This window comes from Homalodisca vitripennis, unplaced genomic scaffold (assembly GCF_021130785.1).
Source record: "Homalodisca vitripennis isolate AUS2020 unplaced genomic scaffold, UT_GWSS_2.1 ScUCBcl_279;HRSCAF=1903, whole genome shotgun sequence".
Classification (NCBI taxonomy): domain Eukaryota; kingdom Metazoa; phylum Arthropoda; class Insecta; order Hemiptera; family Cicadellidae; genus Homalodisca; species Homalodisca vitripennis.
Genome location: NW_025776398.1, coordinates 12,212 through 24,919, shown reverse-complemented (window position 1 = coordinate 24,919; position 12,708 = coordinate 12,212). Strand labels below are relative to the sequence as shown.

The 12,708-nt window shown below is 29.3% G+C and overlaps 1 non-coding gene across 1 annotated transcript; it reads left to right on the top strand.

The window, feature by feature from the left end:
* Nucleotides 1-12,030: 12,030 nt before the first annotated feature.
* Trnaa-ggc lies at nt 12,031-12,101 on the top strand. The gene has a single exon. It is a non-coding gene; the product is annotated as a tRNA-Ala (tRNA).
* The last annotated feature ends 607 nt before the right edge of the window (nt 12,102-12,708 follow it).

Here is a 12,708-nt window from a genome sequence, read left to right as displayed (position 1 = left end):
ACAAATATTTCTCACTCTTACAACTTTCTTGGGACATCTAAAAATGTTTCAATACCAAAATTAACTAAATCGGTCCACAGCCATTCGTAAACATATTAATCGATATAAAGAATGATATGTTCAAAATATCAATTTTGGACATATACACATTTTTCTCAACTTTATATGATTAAAATATTGATGTATTATACCTAGCAACCTATCCCAGTTCAATACCAAGCCGACCGTGAAGTATATTGGTTGTAATTCGTTGAATAGTTTATAAAATATCGATGCACAAACAGACCAACACAAAAATCTACTTTAATTTATTACTTTCTATTGATTAAAACAAATGACAGTGATGAAAGACATTACTTGCCGTAGACTTGCACACTGCAAATGATTAACCCTTCACTGAATAAAGATTTAGTGGGAAGGGTTGATTTAATGCGAATATATTGTGTAGAAAAACTTTTTTCTCTCCGTCGAGCTTTGGGATAGTGTTCAAAATATTTTTGTGTAATCAATTTTCCACCTGATGATACAATGAGAATACTTCTTCATCTAGAGTTTTAGATAGCTGTTTGGCATCAGACTGAGCATCTTTGTAGCTCAGGTGTCTCTGTTTCCGAAACGATGTAAAGAATTTGACTTTCAACGTCTTTTATGGACCTCTCTTTGGACTATGTGAACTACACATTTCAGGAATCAAGCTGTTCAAGTTTCAGGATTATTCTCTAAGCGGAAGGTGAAATGGAGCTTAACGTATACTAATAGGAACATAGTTGCAGGAATACAAAGTTAAGCTTCTTTAAATATAAAAGATTAGTCAAATTTCAGCTTCATTTTACCCTATTCCATACCTACCAATAAGAACACCGACCACTTTATTTTACCTAAACATTTACTGGAAAATAAAAATAGTTTTATTTGTTTATATGCTTTGACGTTTTACTTTCAACGACAAAAATACTTTTTACGAATAAACCTGAAAACATTTTACCACTGAACTCAAACCAATTTATTCGAATTAAAGTAAATAATGTTCTGAATATTCTGGGATTTTTTAAAGACTCCATATAAAAGTTATGACGAGAGTTATGTGTGAATAAAAACGCTTTCAAAAGATCTCGTCCACATACCAACTAATAATGTCACGTGATGTTTAATACACCTTTCTTATGATTCCAGCTGAGCTATTATCTACCACTATTTGGTAGGGAAGGATATTACATTTCAACCGCACTATATTAATAAATAATTTTAATGTATTTCCTACCATTAAATAAAATAATTTAACTTTCTTTCACGTATGAAAAATTGTGTATATACAATAAATACCAATAACAATTTAATTGAATAATATTTCTATCCACTTTGAAATTTTGTAACTTCAAATGAGTTAATAAATAAGATTAATCGTGAATGATTGAACTAATTAAGACAAGATAAGTTTGGATATCATTTTAATTGAAATTAAATTACATGTAAAATACGTATAGTACATAATATGCAATAAATACTTCTTACCTTTCTGTATACGTTTAAAATATTATTTCCTTTCTAAATAAAAGTAAATGTGTAAACGTAAATTAACAATGGCTATTACTTAGAGTGTTGGTTATTAATACTCATGTTGAAAGTGCAAATAATTTCTACATCCCATTCGATGCCAGGTTATAATCAAAAGATGTGTAATTAATTCATTTTCATTCTTCAACTGATTTAATTTCACAGTTTTAAGTTAAACATATTAAATTATCACAATAAAATACTATTTTCCGAAATATTCACTTGCCATTATAACTAGGACTTCCGATTAACTTTAGCTCCAATACTAGTGTATTTTCCTTATTTAAATAAGCTTTATGGTTTTATTTTTTTATTTGTTCATAAATATAAAAAGAAGTTACATAAACAAAGTTGCTTTAAACCAGGAAACAGCTGACAGAATCTGTATACTGTATAACTTTAAATGTCAGAAATTGAAAGTTATTTAAATTGAGTGCGAGTTGTCTGGAACTTTTAGAGATTTTTATGACTGAGTTTATGAACTTTTAAAAACTGAGAGGGGAAATTAATTTTTAACACCTATTGTTTGCATCATTCCTCACTTAAACACTTCATTTTAATGTTATTAACTCCACTTATAGGGTTATCTATTTATATTAATGTAATGAAAATAACTAAAACCCTTTAAATTAAAACTTTTTATTACATACACGTGTTTCGGTTTTTAACCATCTTCAGTGTACATTAACCTCTAAATAAATAAATAAATAATAAACAATGAGATATACACATGTGGACCTTTTAAACATATGTTAAATTTAAATGACACAGTTGTAATTTTCTTATTAGTAATCTGTATTTAATATTTTAATTTTTTCAAAAATTGGATTTGTCTTATTTTTCAGATTACTATTTAAAATGTTATGAGGATCTTTATTATAATTTAGATAAATGTGTAATTCTTCTTTTGTGTTTAACTTCTCTCCTTTCCTTTCGATATCTAAAATTTCCATGTTCTTTTCAATATTTGTGTAGTTATGGTCAGTCTCCAATAGGTGTTCAGCAAAATTTGATTTTATTGTAGACATGTTATTTGTTTTTAAAGCTTGTATGTGTTCTTTAAACCTTTTATTAAAATTTCTTCCAGTTTGCCCAATATAATAGCTTTCACAGTCACTACAGTTAATTTTGTATACTCCAGATTGTTTGTATAATTCCTGTTTGTCATCATTTTGGTTGACTTTGTTTTCAATAAGTTTAAATGTATTATTTCTTGTTTGGTGACTGATGGAGAATTTTGAATTTTGAAAGGTTTTTCGAACAGCTTTGTTTAATTTAGTATTGAATGGTACACATATATATTTTTGAATTTCTGTAGTATTATGATTAGGTAGTATTTTGTTGGTTTTATTAATTTTTCTTGTTTTCTTCTTAATCATTTTGTCTACAATTTGGGGTTGATATCCATTTTTGACTGCTAGGTATTTTATTATTTTTATTTCTTTATTTTTATTTTCATCACTCATTGGTATATTTAACATTCTGTTTACCATTGAGTGAAATGCTGCTAATTTGTATTTCCAAGGATGGTTAGAGGATGATGGTATTAGAAGATCTGTTTGGGTTGTTTTTCTATAAATTTCAAATGAGTGCTTTCCATTAAGATTAGAAATACTTATATCAAGAAAGTTAATTTTGACTTTTTGGATTTCTTTAGAAAACTTAATTGTTGGTGATATAGAATTGAGAAATGTTAAAAAGTGTTCTGCCTGGTTCTCATCTCCATTGAAAAGACATAATATATCATCCACATATCTAAACCAATAAATTATTTTGTCTTTAAATGGATTAGTGTCACTCATTATTTTGTTCTTTTCTAAATGTTGCATATATATATTTGCAAGAAGGCCTGAGAGAGGAGATCCCATTGCCAACCCATCTTCTTGTTTGTAAAAGTCCTTATTGTATTGAAAATAATTTTGATTAACAGTTGCTTTTGTCAATGATAAGATATCGTCAATTTCATTCATATCTAGTTTACTGTATTTTATTAGATTATCTTTTAGGATTTGAATTGTTTCTTGTTTTGGAATGTTTGAGTACATATTGTTAACATCAAAAGAAATGAAGAAAGAGTTTAATGGAATTTGAATATCTTGAATTTGATTTGCCAGATTACTTGAATTTGATATACTGTAATTATTTTCAAAATGTATGTGGGTTTTTATTTTGTTATTTAAAAATTTACATACCTTGTAAGTAGGAGAGTTACGAAAGTTTACTACTGGTCTAATTGGAATATCTGGTTTATGTGTCTTAGGTTGACCTTTTAGAGTAGGAGCTTTTGGATTTGTCATTTTGAGTTGGTATTGTTCTGCTTTTGATAAACTTTTGCATTTACTTATTGTGGCATTTATAATTTTTGTGTATTCTTGAGTTGGATCCTTTTTTAAATTTTTAATTTTGTTGCTGTCAATGAATGTTTCAACTTTTTCTTGATATGTTTGACTGTCGATAACTACTACAGTATTCCCTTTGTCAGCTTTTGATATTATACAATTATTTTCTTTTAGTTTTCTTGATATGGATGTTACTAACTTCATATCATTGTTTGACGTTTTTATTGATTTGGGATTTTGTACTTTTAAATTACTTTTGTTTAGTTCATGGATAAGATTGTATCGGAAAGGTTCTTGGAGTTCTGTGTCTGTTTTCTTTATGGCTGTTTCTAAATTGATTAGATCATCTTTGATTGTTTGAATTTTATGGTCCAGATTAATATTATATTTGAGTGATTTGTCCAATAGGGCCAACTCCTCAGCATTAAATTGGATAGATGATAAGTTTTTTATTCTTGGGTAGAAATCTTCATTATCATCAAATGTATAGTTTTTTTGAATTATTTTCTTCCTGTGAGTTAATCAATTTATTAATCTTATTAAGATGGACCTGTTTTTTCTTTAAAATAATAGGTTTGATCCATTGCTGTGTATTAATATTAATTTCTTCAATGGTCTCTTGGTGAAATGTTAATTTGATTTCTGTTCTAATATCTTCAATTGATCTGACTATTATGTTCATTTTTGCATATAAACTGTTAATTTCTTCTTTTATCCATATTATTTTCCCTCTTTTTAATGCTTTTAGCGCAGCTCTTGATGTAGATTTAGTTTTTAATTGAACATAATTTGGAATAATATTTTCACTCAGGCATAACTTATTAAACTGTATATCTTCTCTTACCTTTGCCAACTTAAGTGAGAGGTATTTGTATTTGTGGACAATGGATTGGTTGTTAGTCATATTTGTTATGTTATTAACTCCACTTATAGGGTTATCTATTTATATTAATGTAATGAAAATAACTAAAACCCTTTAAATTAAAACTTTTTATTACATACACGTGTTTCGGTTTTTAACCATCTTCAGTGTACATTAACCTCTAAATAAATAAATAAATAATAAACAAAGTAATAAAAAGTTTTAATTTAAAGGGTTTTAGTTATTTTCATTACATTAATATAAATAGATAACCCTATAAGTGGAGTTAATAACATAACAAATATGACTAACAACCAATCCATTGTCCACAAATACAAATACCTCTCACTTAAGTTGGCAAAGGTAAGAGAAGATATACAGTTTAATAAGTTATGCCCTGAGTGAAAATATTATTCCAAATTATGTTCAATTAAAAACTAAATCTACATCAAGAGCTGCGCTAAAAGCATTAAAAAGAGGGAAAATAATATGGATAAAAGAAGAAATTAACAGTTTATATGCAAAAATGAACATAATAGTCAGATCAATTGAAGATATTAGAACAGAAATCAAATTAACATTTCACCAAGAGACCATTGAAGAAATTAATATTAATACACAACAATGGATCAAACCTATTATTTTAAAGAAAAAAACAGGTCCATCTTAATAAGATTAATAAATTGATTAACTCACAGGAAGAAAATAATTCAAAAAACTATACATTTGATGATAATGAAGATTTCTACCCAAGAATAAAAAACTTATCATCTATCCAATTTAATGCTGAGGAGTTGGCCCTATTGGACAAATCACTCAAATATAATATTAATCTGGACCATAAAATTCAAACAATCAAAGATGATCTAATCAATTTAGAAACAGCCATAAAGAAAACAGACACAGAACTCCAAGAACCTTTCCGATACAATCTTATCCATGAACTAAACAAAAGTAATTTAAAAGTACAAAATCCCAAATCAATAAAAAACGTCAAACAATGATATGAAGTTAGTAACATCCATATCAAGAAAACTAAAAGAAAATAATTGTATAATATCAAAAGCTGACAAAGGGAATACTGTAGTAGTTATCGACAGTCAAACATATCAAGAAAAAGTTGAAACATTCATTGACAGCAACAAAATTAAAAATTTAAAAAAAGGATCCAACTCAAGAATACACAAAAATTATAAATGCCACAATAAGTAAATGCAAAAGTTTATCAAAAGCAGAACAATACCAACTCAAAATGACAAATCCAAAAGCTCCTACTCTAAAAGGTCAACCTAAGACACATAAACCAGATATTCCAATTAGACCAGTAGTAAACTTTCGTAACTCTCCTACTTACAAGGTATGTAAATTTTTAAATAACAAAATAAAAAACCCACATACATTTTGAAAATAATTACAGTATATCAAATTCAAGTAATCTGGCAAATCAAATTCAAGATATTCAAATTCCATTAAACTCTTTCTTCATTTCTTTTGATGTTAACAATATGTACTCAAACATTCCAAAACAAGAAACAATTCAAATCCTAAAAGATAATCTAATAAAATACAGTAAACTAGATATGAATGAAATTGACGATATCTTATCATTGACAAAAGCAACTGTTAATCAAAATTATTTTCAATACAATAAGGACTTTTACAAACAAGAAGATGGGTTGGCAATGGGATCTCCTCTCTCAGGCCTTCTTGCAAATATATATATGCAACATTTAGAAAAGAACAAAATAATGAGTGACACTAATCCATTTAAAGACAAAATAATTTATTGGTTTAGATATGTGGATGATATATTATGTCTTTTCAATGGAGATGAGAACCAGGCAGAACACTTTTTTAACATTTCTCAATTCTATATCACCAACAATTAAGTTTTCTAAAGAAATCCAAAAAGTCAAAATTAACTTTCTTGATATAAGTATTTCTAATCTTAATGGAAAGCACTCATTTGAAATTTATAGAAAAACAACCCAAACAGATCTTCTAATACCATCATCCTCTAACCATCCTTGGAAATACAAATTAGCAGCATTTCACTCAATGGTAAACAGAATGTTAAATATACCAATGAGTGATGAAAATAAAAATAAAGAAATAAAAATAATAAAATACCTAGCAGTCAAAAATGGATATCAACCCCAAATTGTAGACAAAATGATTAAGAAGAAAACAAGAAAAATTAATAAAACCAACAAAATACTACCTAATCATAATACTACAGAAATTCAAAAATATATATGTGTACCATTCAATACTAAATTAAACAAAGCTGTTCGAAAAACCTTTCAAAATTCAAAATTCTCCATCAGTCACCAAACAAGAAATAATACATTTAAACTTATTGAAAACAAAGTCAACCAAAATGATGACAAACAGGAATTATACAAACAATCTGGAGTATACAAAATTAACTGTAGTGACTGTGAAAGCTATTATATTGGGCAAACTGGAAGAAATTTTAATAAAAGGTTTAAAGAACACATACAAGCTTTAAAAACAAATAACATGTCTACAATAAAATCAAATTTTGCTGAACACCTATTGGAGACTGACCATAACTACACAAATATTGAAAAGAACATGGAAATTTTAGATATCGAAAGGAAAGGAGAGAAGTTAAACACAAAAGAAGAATTACACATTTATCTAAATTATAATAAAGATCCTCATAACATTTTAAATAGTAATCTGAAAAATAAGACAAATCCAATTTTTGAAAAAATTAAAATATTAAATACAGATTACTAATAAGAAAATTACAACTGTGTCATTTAAATTTAACATATGTTTAAAAGGTCCACATGTGTATATCTCATTGTTTATTATTTATTTATTTATTTAGAGGTTAATGTACACTGAAGATGGTTAAAAAACCGAAACACGTGTATGTAATAAAAAGTTTTAATTTAAAGGGTTTTAGTTATTTTCATTACATTAACTTCATTTTAAATTTTTCTGGCGTTTCAGCTCTACTTAAACACCCATTGGTGGTTCATCTTGATGGACATGCTTTTGTGTTTTCCTTGTATGAGACGTGAAACATGTGTATGAATTTGTATATATAGTACAGCAGAAATTTTAAAACAGAAAAAATTTAATTTTTATAGAGTTTGCAAAATCTATTGTAGCCCCTGCCGGCCATTAATATCCATGATTTTTTAAATGTTTATCTTGAAAACATAAGACACACATGTGCCACATTATTAATTTCTCTAGAAAATTTATCAGATGAAAATAAAATGTTGTTACTGTAGAGGTTGCAACTTTGTTTCAACCACTATGGATATATGATTTTCACGAAAGTGTTCTTGTATTTTTGTTATGAGAAACATGTGTATGAAATTTAATTTCTCCCAACGGCATGAAGTGGCAAAATAAAAATATTGTCATCTTAGGGTTGCAGTCCATGTTAATCCCTAAGAATAATTTATCTATATAAAAATGCTTTAATATTTTATGTTAGCCGTGAGGAATGTAATTATGTAATATTTAATCATCCTAGAACATTGGAAAGAAATATAATATTTTGTAATCCAAGTTCACCCCTATGAGGGTTCTTCGAGCACCACCTTCTATTTGTCTGTTGAGTATATAGTACACGTGTGTGTCACATTTCATCTTCATAGGAAATTGAGAATTTGAAACAAAATTTAGTTCTCTTAAGGTTTGCAATCCCATTTTAACCAACCCCTATGTTTCGTAGAACTGTGTGAAAATGCTTGACTTTTTCTCTTTAAATCATGAGGCATACGTGTGCAAATTTAAAACTTTCACGGAGATTGAGTAGTCGGTGAATTATTGATGAGTGTTTGAGTGAATGAGGGCTTAGAATTTTAAATATAGAGATGGAATTTTGCAAGCAACCTCGGCACAGTCTGTTACGCGACTAATACTCTAGCGTACTTATATTTTTATTAGTAATAACATATTTGTGACGTGTAGATTCATGACGTCACAAATATCGCGTCACTGATTCCATTCCAGGTGTGAGATGGCCTTCCGGACGTGATCCAATTTCCTTCTTGTGTCCTTCACAAGCTTTGATTTATAGTACATTTGGTTACTATTTTTGAAAAAAAAAAATCTGCTTTGTAGTATGGATGACCGAGCTTGATGGATGTAAAGTAGTTTTTCTAAATAATAGTTTTTAATTTGAAAGGTTTTCGTTAGTTAAATACGTATCTAGGATGACATCAAATCTAGAATCACAAAACATATTCAGTAATATGCTATAAATGTTTATTCGCGTATTTCTTTAATTCTAAATGATAATTTCATTCAATTAATTGCTAAAAATACAAGTTTCATAATTAACAATCCAATAAACGATATTTCATAATCATGTACAAACTACAACTGATTTTGTCACAACAGAAAACATATTACCCAAACAAAAACATACAAAAATGTATATAAAAGTTCCTTAGACTTTTTTAGATTTATAGTAACATATTGTAAATATAAATTGAGAATTGTTTGGAAACACTGCATAACTTCAACTATGGTGGTTTGTAATAGAAAAACCTTTATTGTGATATTTTGACGAAAATTGAAACAAATAAATACAACTTTTAACGTTACTTACAAGTCATGTAATTATAACATCTCTAAACACAAAAGCTACGTTGAAGCTGTATACATGTATTTATAATTAAATTTATTAGAGGATTATTTGTAAAAAATAATGAGATTATATTTATTTTAGCATAAAACAAGGTATAACAGTGTTTTATTAGAGAAATTAAAAAAGTAAAACCAAACTTTTAAAAGTTTAAAATAAATAGTTGTTAAATGAATACATGATATCTTATGATAGTTTCGACGTATTATTTTTATCCAATAATACAGACCTTTATGATTATAAAAGCAAAGAAATTAACAACATACAAGCGTATGCACGCTTCATTGTATAGTGAGCACTGGCATTGCATTAATATTTCAAAATGAAAACGTAGATAACTTATGGTTTATGTGATAAAATGAAAATATTTTTAAATATTTAATTTAAGCTATTTGGATGGACATTACTATGTCTTATGTACTAAAATGTAGTGTATATAACAATGCTATAGGTAAATGTACAGTAAATAAATAAATACAGCGTGTATCAAAATGAATGACCTGATTTTAAAACTCAATATCTATTGCTAAAAATGTACCACAAAAAATAATATTTATTGCAAAATACTCACAAAAACTTAAAGTTTTAGGTTCATTTTCCAACAGGATGGAGCTCCGCCTCACTGGCACAACAATGTTCGGCAGCTTCTCAACAACACTCTGCCCCACCGCTGGATAGGGCGCACGGGACCTCGAGACAATGCCCTTCATTCTTGGCGTCCAAGATCACCAGACTTGACCCCATGCGATTTTTTCTTGTGGGGATATGTGAAGGAAAAAGTGTTTGTTCCCCCTCTAACTCATGACATCGAAGAACTAAAGAACAGAATAACTGTCGCAGTAAGGTCTGTGAACGCAGATACGTTGTGTAAGGTTTATGAGGAATTTAGCTATCTTCTGGATGTTGTTCGTGCTGCTGTTGGTGGACATATACAACATTTGTAATAACATACCTAAAACTTTAAGATTTTGTGAGTATTTTTGCAATAAATATTATTTTTGTAGTACATATTTAGCAATAGATATTGAGTTTTAAAATCAGGTCATTCATTTTTGATACACACTATATATATATATATATATATATATATATATATATATATATATATATATATATATATATAATTGTTATTTAAACGCATATGTGACAGATACGGCCAAATACAAAATAATTTAATCGTAAAAAGTGAGGGCTGTGTGGTGTAATGGTAGCACATTCACCCGGCAAGTGAGAGATCCGGTTTCGAGTCCCGGCGGAGCAAGTACTTTTTGCGATTCAATATTTATTGAAATTAAATAAGGCTATTGCCATTTATACAAATTTAATGTAAATAAAAGTCATTTGACAGGTATTTGGTCTTCCGATCATATGTTAGTTTGGTTATTTAAACGCATTTGTGACAGATACGGCCAAATACAAAATAATTTAATCGTAAAAGTGAGGGCTCTGTGGTTGTTAAGTATTTATTGCATTAAATAACTTGTTTTTTATTGCCTAATATGAAAAGGCTACTTTTATTGAATAATAATTATGTATATATTTTTTGTGCAACTTATACTCTATATTTGCCTTTATTTTACTAAACTGTATATACTGCGTTAATTCTATATCTCTTTCTGCGGCCTAGTGCCTACAATACCATTTCTTACTGGATTAAAATATTCACGTACAGTGACAGACCAATGAACCATTGTTTCCCGAATCAGCTGTTTACTGTAAACTCACCAACCAATCACAACGGTTGACTTATCAATTGCCCACCTTGCAAGCGACGGCACGCTTGCTCGTTATACTCTCGGTCCCGCCTGGGGCACTTATGTACTCTCTAGCCACTGCTGACCATACTTACTCTCTCCCCCATGTGTTACTCTCTCACTTAAAATATTAGTTTATTTTTATTTGTTGTACATTTACATTAACATTAAAAGTCAGTGCTCTGGATTGGCAATCTCTACCAGAACGTCTCTGCTCCCGGACACCCGCGTCTACCGTGCTCTACAGGACTGGCCACAGTGTTATGAACTATTCGTTTGCGGTCGTATTGTGCGTGAGTGAATCCGTGAAGGACATCTTCCGTCTTCACGGCCTGCCTACAAGACTGCTGCAGCCTATTTCCACACTTACTGATCACAACCTGGCCCTCCACAACAGCAGACTACGGTTAGGTACCTCTCATGAAAACAAAGGTAACTGTTTAATTTCTAAACTTTATTTGAATATGCACTGTTCATAAACTCATTATGTGTAACCTAGTGAACTCTTGTTAAAATAATTGTGTTCGGCGTCTTCACTGCCTAGTGTGAAGTGGTCCTTCTTAATCGAGCCTCTTAAATATTATTTCACGGTTCTCATAACCAAAATTCATTCTTTTCCATTCATTTCTTTTCTTTTCGGGTAATGGTAGCACATTCACCCGGCAAGTGAGAGATCCGGTTTCGAGTCCCGGCGGAGCAAGTACTTTTTGCGATTCAATGTTTATTGAAATTAAATAAGGCTATTGCCATTTATACAAATTTAATGTAAATAAAAGTCATTTGACAGGTATTTGGTCTTCCGATCATATGTTAGTTTGGTTATTTAAACGCATTTGTGACAGATACGGCCAAATACAAAATAATTTAACCGTAAAAAGTGAGGGCTCTGTGGTGTAATGGTAGCACATTCACCCGGCAAGTGAGAGATCCGGGTTCGAGTCCCGGCGGAGCTAGTACTTTTTTCGATTCAATGTTTTATTGAAATTAAATAAGGCTATTGCCATTTAAACAAATTTAATGTAAATAAAAGTCATTTGACAGGTATTTGGTCTTCCGATCATATGTTAGTTTGGTTATTTAAACGCATATGTGACAGATACGGCCAAATACAAAATAATTTTATATATATATATATATATATATATATATATATATATATATATATATATATATATATATATATATATATTATATTTAATCCCATACAACTATAAATCTGAGAAGTGGAATTGAACTTTCAATTATTTCAGTTTAGGGCAACAAATAGGGGAAACATGTTTATAATTATATGAACGATTGTCGCTATCTACTCAAAGTTGGTTTAGCGGGAGTAGTCCATCAGCGAATATTTAGTCTCAGTTCGGGAAATTTGTTCAGTGGATTTGTTCGGGAATAAACTTTCACTTTGTGCTGGTAAACGTCACAATTATGACATCGTGTTAGGAGACATCCTAGACGCCATTAACTATGGATGAGACAACGCCAAGATGAGAATGTAAACCGCAAAATTGCTCGCTAGACACAGAGGCGGGCGAGGAATTAAGGCCGTGCTCGGTAAAT